The sequence below is a fragment of the Neomonachus schauinslandi genome, chromosome 8 (genome assembly GCF_002201575.2).
Source record: "Neomonachus schauinslandi chromosome 8, ASM220157v2, whole genome shotgun sequence".
NCBI lineage: Eukaryota > Metazoa > Chordata > Mammalia > Carnivora > Phocidae > Neomonachus > Neomonachus schauinslandi.
The window spans coordinates 89499485-89510571 of NC_058410.1; the positions used below are offsets into that span (position 1 = coordinate 89499485).

Genomic DNA, 11087 nt, shown 5'->3' on the forward strand with positions numbered 1-11087 from the left:
GAAACCCAACTGATTTTTGTATGTTGATTTTGTACCCTGAAACTTTACTGAATTTCCTTTTTAGTTCTAACATTTTTTTGGTGGCATCTTTAGGATTTTCTATATATAAAATCATGTCATCTGCAAAGAGTGACCAGTCCTACTTCATCCTTCCCAATTTTGATGTCTTTTACTTCATTTTCTTGCCTAATTGCCCTTGCTAGGACTTCCAAAACTGTGTTGAATAATGTGAGGAGAGTGGTTATTCTTGTCTTGTTCCCGATTTTGGTCCTGGAAGCTTTTCTTCTAAGATCAGGAACAAGAACAAGCAATGAATTCCTTTAGCTTTTGTTTGTTTGGAAAACTCTTTATCTCTCCTTCAATTCTGAATAGTAAACTTGCTAGGTATTCTTGGTTGGAAGTTTCTTCCTTTCAGTACTTTGAATATATCATGCCAATTCCTTCTGACTTGCAGTTTCTTCTGAAAAATCTGCTGATGGGGCACAGTAGAGCAAAAACAACAGTGACTAGAAGCAGAACAAAAGTACACCCTTCTTGCAGGCCACCAGCCACGTGGCTTGAACCAGTGTGTGCATCCACTGAGACAAAATGCAGAAATAAATTTATAACATTGTGACTGTCAAACGGACCCAGAGAACATCTAGTTAATGTCCATTATTTTATGGCAAAAGCAACTGAAGGGAAGTGACTTGCTCAAGGTTCATTTTACTTGGAACTTACCATGTTTTCTGAATCTGAGTGTCTCTTTCCTGCAACAAGTTAAGTAAATTATCAGCTGTTGTCCTTCACATAAAGTTTTCTGTCCCTTTCACAAGCTGTTGTCCTTATGGGACCCCTATAATGTGAATGTTATTTATTCTATTTGATGTTGTCCTATAAGTCCCTTAAGCTGTCTTCACGTCTTATTTTTTTTTCCTTTTTGTTCTGTTTGCATGAGTTCCACTGCCCCACTTTTTTGAGATGACTGATCCTTTCTTTACTTCATGTAGTCTGCAGTTGTACATCTCTAGTGTATTTTTCAGTTCAGTTATTGAATTTGGCTCTATGACTTCTGTTTGGTACTTTCTTATATTTTTTATCTCTGTGGAAGTTCTCTCTGTGTTCATCCATTCTCCCAAGTTCGGTGAGCCTCCTTATGACCATTACTATGAACTCTTTATTAGGTCAATCAGTTTTCTCTGTTTCATTATGATTTATTTTTTTCCTGAGATTTTATCTTGTTCTTTCATTTGGGATATATTGTTCTGTTTCCTTTTTCTGCTTGACTCTTTATTTCTTTTCATCTATTAGGTGAAACAGCTATCTCTTCCAGCCTTTTAAGAATGGCCTTGTGGAGGAGATAAACATTATTGTTTAACATTGACCTAGCTCTTGGTTGTCTCTCAAACCTTTGTGTTTGTCTAATCAGCCTGACTTGTCCTTGATAGGTCTCAGTTGTTAGGGTGTGTCAGTCTTCCAAAGGGAGGGATCACAGTCAGCACATATTTTCAGGGTGACTTAAAGCCAGACCCTCAGGCAGGAGTTTTTAAAGTATATAAATATATACAGTCCTGTGGGGCCTCAATTGTAAACCCTGCTGACCTCCACACCAGGTGATCTGAAGGTGTTCACTGGGTGGCAGTTACAAAAATCAGGACTATGGACAAGTACATAAGCTCCTTTCCGGCAAGTACCAGTGAGCTAGTGAGGCAAAGGTGGAGTGCAAAGATGGTATTACTGGGCCTACCTTCCCTGAGACCAACTCTATAGCCTCTAAATATATAGAAAGGCTGAAGCCTGCTCTTCAAGATGCAGCTCTTAAGACAAGTAAATAGCCCTTTTCCACAGAAGGAGTCAAGATGTGTTTCAGTCTGCTGCCTGTGCAGTGCCCTGGGAGTGGTAGCCTGACAAGAATTGTCTCACCAATCATTACAGTCCCATGGGATCTAGAATATAAGTCTCCCTGGCCATCAGAGCCAGGTGATCAAGGAGGGCCCCCTTTGCAGACCATGCATGCCTGCTGGATTTAGTGAGGCAGAGGGAGAGTACAGAGTCAAGGCACATCCTCCAGCTTTAGCAGGGCAGTGGAAGAGTACAGGACCAGGTTTTAGTAGGGCAGTGGGAAAGAGCAGGGACTGCATGGACCCAATTACACAAGGTAGAAGGAAAATGAAAATGGTGCCCACCAGCACCTTTGTCCCTGGAGAGAGTACCAACAAGCAACTGCCCTTCTGGCAGACATTTTAAATTGGCAAAATGATCCTCTTCACATACAGTTTAGGAATTTTCAAACTGCTGCTTTTGCACTGGGCCCCTGGAGTGAGTCTGTGTGCACGCCTTTTAAGAGCAGTATCTCAGTCCCCTACAAAGCCAGATGTTTGGGGGGTTTGTCTCTGGTCTAAGTCCCAAGGGTTGGGGTGCCTGATGTGGGGCACAAACCTCTCACTCCTCAAGGAGAAGATTCTGATTTGTGACACCTTTGCTGACTGTGGGTTACTCTGCCAGGGATGGAGTTTTTGGTGAAACCATATTCTAGCCTCTTCTACCCATCCTGATGTGGGCCTTTTATCATTTGTTATAAAGAAGCTTTTTACCTAGTTTTCAGGTCTTTTTCAGAAGGAATTTTTCCATGTGCAGCTATAGATTTGGTGTGCTGTGGGAAGAGGTGTGTTCAGGATTTTCCTATGCCACCATCTTGGATCATCCTCTATCATGACTCTTACTGCTGGAGAGCTTAATCACTTAGATAAGGTTATAATCCAATAATAACTCATCATCATCATCATCATTCTTCCTTCTCTTCCTCCACAAATGGTTATAGCTTTGACCTTTAGACTTACCCTTTTTTTCTATTACGAACCTTATCAGTTTCTGGTACCACAGATGTTCCAAAATTCATATGTTAAGGGCAATATATATATATATATATATATATATATATATATATATATAAGGGCTATATATACACACACACATACACACACACACACACCAACATATATAGTTGTTGAGATGTTTATATTTTTCTTAATATGAAGAGGCATCAACATCCAACAAAAGAAAAAAAAAAAAAACTTCATTTTCCTTATAGCAAAATCAACAGCCAAAATAATATTGCAGCATCAGTCTCTTCAAAAGGAACCCAAGAAGAGCTAGGTAGAAAACTATCCTATGCAAGTGGCAGTCTCACTCTCTAAGCAAGGGATAAAGAGGAATTTACTCTACTTAAAAAGGAGAAAAAGACCATTAATTGCTCTTATTCACTCCTACCTCTTTTTTCTTTTTAAAGATTTTATTTATTTATTTGACAGAGAGAGAGACAGCGAGAGCAGGAACACAAGCAGGGGGAGTGGGAGAGGGAGAAGCAGGCTTCCCGCCGAGCAGGGAGCCTGATGCGGGGCTCGATCCCAGGACCCTGGGATCATGACCTGAGCCGAAGGCAGACGCTTAACGACTGAGCCACCCAGGTGCCCCCTACCTCTTTTTTTCTGAGTTGCCTTAGAAACAGATAGGAAAGAATCTTTAGGTTAACACTTTGGCATATAAATTTATCTTTCTAAGGGAAGATAAGCTTTTTCACAATCTAAAGATGTCACCACTGTCCAGGATCCCATCCCTTTTGAAATATAAATACGTAGGAAGATAATACTCTAATCCAAATGTCCATCATAGAATGCAAGTACCTGGGTCTTTGGGAGATAAGAGAGAAGGGTTATGGGTGGAATCAATTAGTTTCATCACTAAAAAAAAACAAAAAACAAAAAACAAAAAAACAAATGGCCATTCATCTGTTCCTCATTGCATGTGAAATATAAAAACTATTTTAAGGGAAGTGAAGGCAAACATTCTGTCTTTATAGCATAATATTTTCCATAGCTCAGGAGGCTAAGGTTTCTATGATAACACCATGAAATCTAGGGAAGATTTATTTTGCATTTTTTTTCCTACACCAGGGCTGGAGTCAGAGAGCTCTCCAAGGAGTATTGGCAACTTTTATTGAATGATGGTAGTTAGAAACCAAGATTGGGCACCAAGTATGCTCCTTGCTACCTGAATGCCACACTTCTAGTCTTCCAACTTAGTAGACAGTGGCAAGAAATATGTGTGTATATATACAAATATATATATGTATACTAACCCATGTACACATATTCATCGATATTTTATTTCCATGTATAACTTGTTCCCTCCTTTCCTATCTCTATTCATCTATCATTTTTGTTTTGTTTTGTTTTTTAATCTACAAGTGCACATTAATCCTTCCCACCTTGTTCCAATACCACAGGGTTTCTTTTAGTGTTCTTCCTTTGCTTATTTGCAATTTCATTCTCTGACAGTGAGTAACCTGGGTTATGTTTTTGTTTTTAACATTAACACTATTTTTGGGTACAATAATTTTAGTATAGCTAAAAAATACTTAGAAAAAAATAAAAAGAACCTATACTTACCAATATTCCCAATTAAAGGTTAACCTACTCTTGGCTTTGCATTTAAATCATTAATAATTACTTTTAGTTAGCAATTTTCTTGGCTCAAGCAAGGTATCTACATTTAAAAAATATGTACTCATCTGTTTTGTGTATGTATGTATGTATGTATGTATTTATTTATTTATTGAGAGAGAAAGAGTATGTGTGTGTGAGCAGGGAGGGTAGGGGCAGAGGGAGAGAGAGAATGTTAAACAGACTCCACACCTAGCACAGAGCCCAGGGCGGGACTTGCTCTCACAACCCTGAGATCACAACCTGAGCCGAAATCAAGAGTTGGATGCTTAATTGACTGAGCCACCCAGGTGCCCTGACTGGGAGTATCTTTTATTTTTAAGCTACATATTTAAAATTAGTATTTGCAAGACTATTTTTTGCTTCCCACATTTGTCCTCTGAAGCAGAAGTAAGCGTTAGAAAATGGACAGGTTCTATTTCTCATGCTAGGGGCACACACAGGGTTTCTTTTAGTTTGGGAACCATCATGGTTCTTACTTTCTAGAACACTTGAGCCTGCATCAACATTGAGCGTCTAGCAGCTTCCTCTGAATACAGGACAGAGATCCCCATATTCCCGAATAAAGTAGCCAATCTGAAGGACCTGTGCCATAGACAAGAAAGAAGTCTGCCTCCTTAGCTCTGCCTCCCCATCATCCAAAAGAAATGCAGGTGGCAGGTAGGAGCAAACTTTCAGTCATAAAGTTATCAAGTCACTGGAGAACGCAGTAAAGCAAACCTGCAGGCTGGTGTCCTTGTTGTGAGAAACAAAATGCCTTCTCCAAAGTATAAACTTCCTATTTATGATTTAAATGGGGTGCTTTTGTAATGATTTATCTAAACAAGTGAAAGACAGTTGCTCATTACATATTATCCAAGTCTAGTTTTTCTACTTTAGTATTCACACCAAATCAAGCTTTAAAAATATAACAAATTAGACTGGGATGTGTAGATTTTAACAGACTAGAAATTGCAGAATGTGTATGCCACTTATTGACATAGCACTAGGCCCTAGGACTCCATTGGTATAAATATCCCCTTTGCATTTTAACAATAACAGTATGATTAGAACAAAGACATTATCATAGTTTCTCACACTGAATTATATTGTCTTTCTCTGTTACAAATCAGCTTACATAGTTTTGCCCCATTTTCTATGCATTTTGTCTTTTAAATCACCTTTTCCAAAATATATACTAAATATATATATATACACAAAATATATATTAAAATTAGAAGACAAATGTTTAGAGGAGCAAGTCTTATGAATTATCTTTCCTTAGGTTACTATTGGCAATTGGAGGGATCATCATGGATTTTGAGTGGACTGACCAAGCATTTCCATTTCCACATGCTCAGGGATGGGAAAAACGGGAAACTCTTTTTTTTTTTTTAAAGATTTTATTTATTTATTTGACAGAGAGAGGCACAGCGAGAGCAGGAACACAAGCAGGGGGAGTGGGAGAGGGAGAAGCCGGCTTCCCGCTGAGCAGGGAGCCTGATGCGGGGCTCCATCCCAGGACCCTGGGATCATGACCTGAACCGAAGGCAGACACATAACGACTGAGCCACCCAGGTGCCCCAGTAAACTCTCTTTTTTAAACATGTGGGTAGAATGGCACAATTCTTTAGCTCTTCAGGGTATCCTTCCAACATTTTTCACTCAACTGCAAAGATGATCCCACTAATGAATGCAATGGCTGATACGACCCTCAACTCTGATTCCAACCAAAGTCACTGTCACCAAGCCATCTTTCTCAATTGTTGTCTGTGTCCCTCCATCCTCTTTCTCCATGGAGTAAATAGTTGCCACATGCAGGGTTGTAGTACTCTGACTTTCCTCTTAGGCATGAATGTGCTTTCTGGAGTTGGCAGACCCTCTATGTGAATGTCATACTCTCTGTAATTGTTCGCACCAGAGCTATCAAGGCTCCAGACTCATAGGGCTTTTTACAGGCACCTGGGGTCACCATGCCATCTTCCATATCTGAAATCATAATATGACCTTCTGGCCAGACCATGCTAACTCCTTCTACCAGAATCCAGAGTGATGTGCTTTCTGAGATGAAGAACAGAAATGGCTCCGCCCACATCTTCTTGGTTTACTTGTTGTCTTTTGGTCCAAGCATCTAGCTAACTTCTGTGCTAGGGAAGATTAAAAAGTTCTACAACCACAGGCCCTCACCTGGCAAAGCACAGGTGGATTTCAGAAAGAAAAAGCCCCTGTGCAGGTGGGGTCCCCAAGCTTCCTTCAGCCACAACAGCTGAAGGAGAAAACTTTGCAGTTGGGAGCTTTCAGAGCAGAGTCAGCATTTATCTCTCCCATCAAGGGTGAGGAGGAATCATGGTAAGGTGGTCTATCTGGGGCTCACTGGCCCACCTCTGGCTATTCGGCTAGGGCAAAAAACAATGACCTTTAGGTAAGAGCCCAGCCTGGCCCATACTTTTTGACCTTGTGAGACCCTACACAGTCAAGCATGACTAACTTCTGACCTACAGAACTGTGAATAAATGGGTGTTCTTTAAGTCACTAAGTTGGGTTAAATTCGTTAGGTAACAATTGAAAACTAATACAGACATCCTATCACTGCCTCTTGGCACTAGGGCTGTGGCTTAATCTAATAAAATCTCAATAGCAGGATTTTGGCTTAACCAGATTAATTGTATAGTTGGTGGGGGGAGTGAAGGTGAGGTGTGGGAGGAAAAAAAGAAACTCAGATTACCTGGTGTGAAATAATGGGTGTGTGTATATATCGATCTGCTCCTGATTCCTAATGCAGAGCTCCTAAAACCTCTTGTAATAGAGGTGTTAGGTGAATCTTTTTTTCCTAACATTTCATCTTTGATCCCAATTGCTGACACAGAGCTCCTAAGTCCTTTGCAATTTCCTGAGTAATAGCAACATCCAATATTGGATTTCTAAATCCTTTGGAATATCCTGAAGTGTCTTTTGTTCTAATGAAGTGACTTTTGGTGGGTTCTTCAATGGGGGCTGGTCACAGAAAGACCAAGCCATGACTAGAATCTTGGGACTTTCAGCCCTACCTCTCATTCCCCCTAGAGAGGAGAGGGACTATAAATGGAGTTAATTATCAACCATGCCTATGTGATGAAGCCTCCATAAAAAAAAAAAAAAAATCTCAATTAGAATGCGGTTCAGAGAGCTTATGGGTTGGTGAGCACATTCACACGCCAGGAGGGTGGCACACCCCAACTCCACAGAGACAGAAGTTCCTGTGCTTGGGACCTCACTCTGTGTACATTTTCACCTGGCTGTTCATCTGTATCCTTTATCATAGGTTTTATTATATAATAAACTGGTAAATATAAAAACAAAAAACAAAAAAATAAAATGTACCCCATCCCATGAACACAAAGTTCAATTCCTCATCTGAATACTAAAAGACTTCTGATCTCTTCCTTCACAGTTTGTGTGTGTGTGTGTGTTGTTGTTGTTGTTGTTTGTTTTGTTTGTTTTTAAGGACACTTCTGTGCTGCCATACTTTGTAGACTACATCTGGATAATGGCATCTCCTTATGGGTAGCCCTGATGATTCTATACCATGTGAACCCTGTGAGTTTCAGTATCTGTAGAAAACTCCCCCAAGAAAGTCCAGGATGCCCTCAATTGAGGCTGCATAGGAAAGATCTCAAAGGTGTATATGGTCTTTAACATTTATAGGAGTACAAACTGCTGAGGCAGCACTGGAATAATAGTTAGAAGAGAAATGAGAGGGACTGAGAATTGATTCATTACCTGCTAAACTTCAGCTGCTCTGCTCTTGAAGAGTTCAATGTATCTTTTACCCAACAAGTCCTTATGCTTCCTCAATGTATTCTGTACATATTCCTCATGAACAAAGAAGACAAAAGCATTTCCTGTTGGCCTACTGTCCAGGGAAGTAACAAAGAAGATGTCTTCTTTCCAGTAATGAAAGACCACCACTTCATCAGTTGTGAGCACTCACATGCAGATGATGACGTTAGAGAGGAACTGGGCTACTTCTCTGCATGTACCACAAGTAAGTTTAAAAGAAAATCATCACCTGTTGCTTTGTAAAGCTCAGTGTACTGGGTCTCCACGTGATATTTGAGCCTCTGCAGTGCTAGGTCTCTGTGCTCCTCACTTACAAACCTAACTGGGGCTTCTCTATTCCTTCCCCCTGGGCATTCAGACAAAGTGCTGTACTTCCCACAGCAATATAAGGTCATTTGAAGAATCATGCAACATCTTGATCTGGACTGCCATAGTAAACCTTGAGTCCTGACTACAGTGTTATCAATAAGTTCCATTTTGCTGCAAGTGCCACTTTGAAATTTGGAACTTACTATCTCTGGATCTGAAAACCTATGATTATAGGGCTCCGAAATCATTGCTAAAATTATACTCCCCACATCTAACTTGAGAGGTTCCATACTGGGAGACTGAACTATTCTCAAAATTTAAACACTGTGTCATTGCTGCAATATCCAGTTTATCAATGTCAGATGAACCAGAGTAACAGTTCTTGAATTCTCTTCAAAGATAGAAAAAAAAAAAGAAGATGAAGAAGAAGTATTCAGGCAATAATACATTCTTCCTGGAAGCCATGGGATGTAGGATTTGCCTGACATGAGGTTGCCTATTAATATAGAGACAGAAGGAGGTTCCTACCCCAATGATCAGTTCCTTGCTCACTGACTGGTTAAACTGTCTCAGGGCTGGGTCCACCAGCTGCTGGGAGGTTTTTGGCATGGATTTAGTTTCTTTACAATTTTCCATTAGTTCCACCTGATCCAGTCTAACTAGTACTTTGTGCCAGTTACTTTGTGTAATTGTTGTTGGCCAGATCCACAACTTTCCATAACAGCAGGATCGGCTCCTTCTCATTGGAGCCCAGCTTGACCTCTCAGGTGGCCCCAGTGGTGATCCCAAAAAGCACTATCAAGTAATCCAGAGACTCATGACAATAGGTGGAGAGAGAAGGGGCTCTGAAGTACTGAGTGGGGGTGGATGTGAGAAGGAGAAAACCTGCGATAAAACCTCTTCTATGAGAAAAAGAAAGTGATCCCCACCCTTCACTCCTTGCTACCCCTGGTGCAAAAACGGTAGCTAACCACCCAAGTCCACACCAGACTAATACTCCACACCCTGGGCAGGAAGCATGCAGCTGTCAGTCTCCAAGGGCCCAGGAGTGTTCTTAGGGTAAGTGGTGGAGTTGCTGGAGTCACCAGCCTCAGTGGGCTTTCTCAGGCTCAAGGGCCCTGCTGCTACATCTTACCCTAAGGCCTTGGTGATGCCACCTTCTTCACCATCAGTGGCTTCACAGTGCTGCTCAAAGGCAGCTATAATCTCAATGAGCTTCTAGAAGTTAATGAGGCACCTGGACCAGGTAGGAGCCATCCTGGTGACCCACCTGAGCCTTGACAGCCTCTGTGGCCTCACTAGTCTCCTAAAACAAAAGTTGGACTAGTATGATGAGGCGGCCATCGGTGAAGGCTCTAGGGAAGGCAGGTTTTGCAGGCTTATCTCACCCAACCGGGGTGTCCTGCTTCTCAATGCCAGTGTGCCTCACAGCTGGTGCTAGTGAGTGCTAGGCGGAGCTAGCCCAGAGCCTCCTAGACTGGCGGAGCATCACACCCCTACCCCTGAGCCACTGGCTACTGGCTACTGCCAGCCCAGCCTGACAAATCCTTCTAGAAGACAGTTATGGCCAGCTGCACCCACCTCAGCCTACACCGACTGCACGCTGGCTTCCATGTGTGCCTGGCTGGTGGGGCACCCCATGGCCCCACCAAGAAAGGTGCTGTTCCCCGGTTGCAGCCAGGTCCCTTAGGAGGTAAGCCCAGGAGCCCCTCAGAACCATCCCCGGGAGGTACACAGGGCAGCCTCCCCTGTGGTTGGTGTCAGGAAGGCGGATCTCCAGGTAGCCCTCAAGCCCAGCAGAGCGAACAGCTCATCCCGCCCAGGTGTCCCATCCACGGAGAAAGCGCCCAGTAGCTCCTACCGTGTTCCAGCTGCAGGTGTGGAAGAATCAGCCAAGCAACTTCCAGGAGCCCCGAAATGGTGGCCACGCCCAGCCTGGAGAGCAGCCTGCTAGTGGGGCTAAGGCCCTCGGGTCAGACAGCAATAGTTTGGAGGAGAAAACGCTGGAGCTGTTTTTGGTCAGCAGCAGCTCCTGCCCTCGCACTCTCTCGCCCGCCGGAGCCCACCAGGCTGAGGTCAGCAGGTGGCTGTCGCTAAGTCCCCTGCTGGACATGGACGCGAGACCAGGTGGTTCACCCACGGTGACCACTCCCTCGCTGCCTGCCGAGGGCGGCTGCGCTCTCCACGCCACACAGAGATGCCTCTCGGCTTCCTTCGAGCATGCGTTGCGTTGAAGCGCACCACTGCACTAAGGCGAAGGGGGACTGGCTGAGGCTCGCGCACCGGGGCCGCATGCGCGGTTCTCTACTTCCTCGCACCACGAGAGCTTGTGTCTGGAGTGGTCCGGAGAGCTTGAGCACTACAAGGCTGTACCCATGGTACCGACACCCCTCTCCCCTTGCAGCTCCAATGGCAGGGGCGGGCGGGTGCTCCAGGGGCGAGTCCCTACCCACCGTCCCCTGGCACCATGGACTCCGACGAGGGTAAGAAGGACTTCGG

At 43.2% G+C, this 11087-nt stretch overlaps 2 pseudogenes; one reads left to right on the forward strand and one right to left on the reverse strand.

Moving 5' to 3' along the window:
• Positions 1-7973: 7973 nt before the first annotated feature.
• On the reverse strand, positions 7974-9500 carry LOC110582137 (annotated as a pseudogene).
• A 151-nt stretch (positions 9501-9651) lies between these two features.
• On the forward strand, positions 9652-10822 carry LOC110582031 (annotated as a pseudogene).
• The last annotated feature ends 265 nt before the right edge of the window (positions 10823-11087 follow it).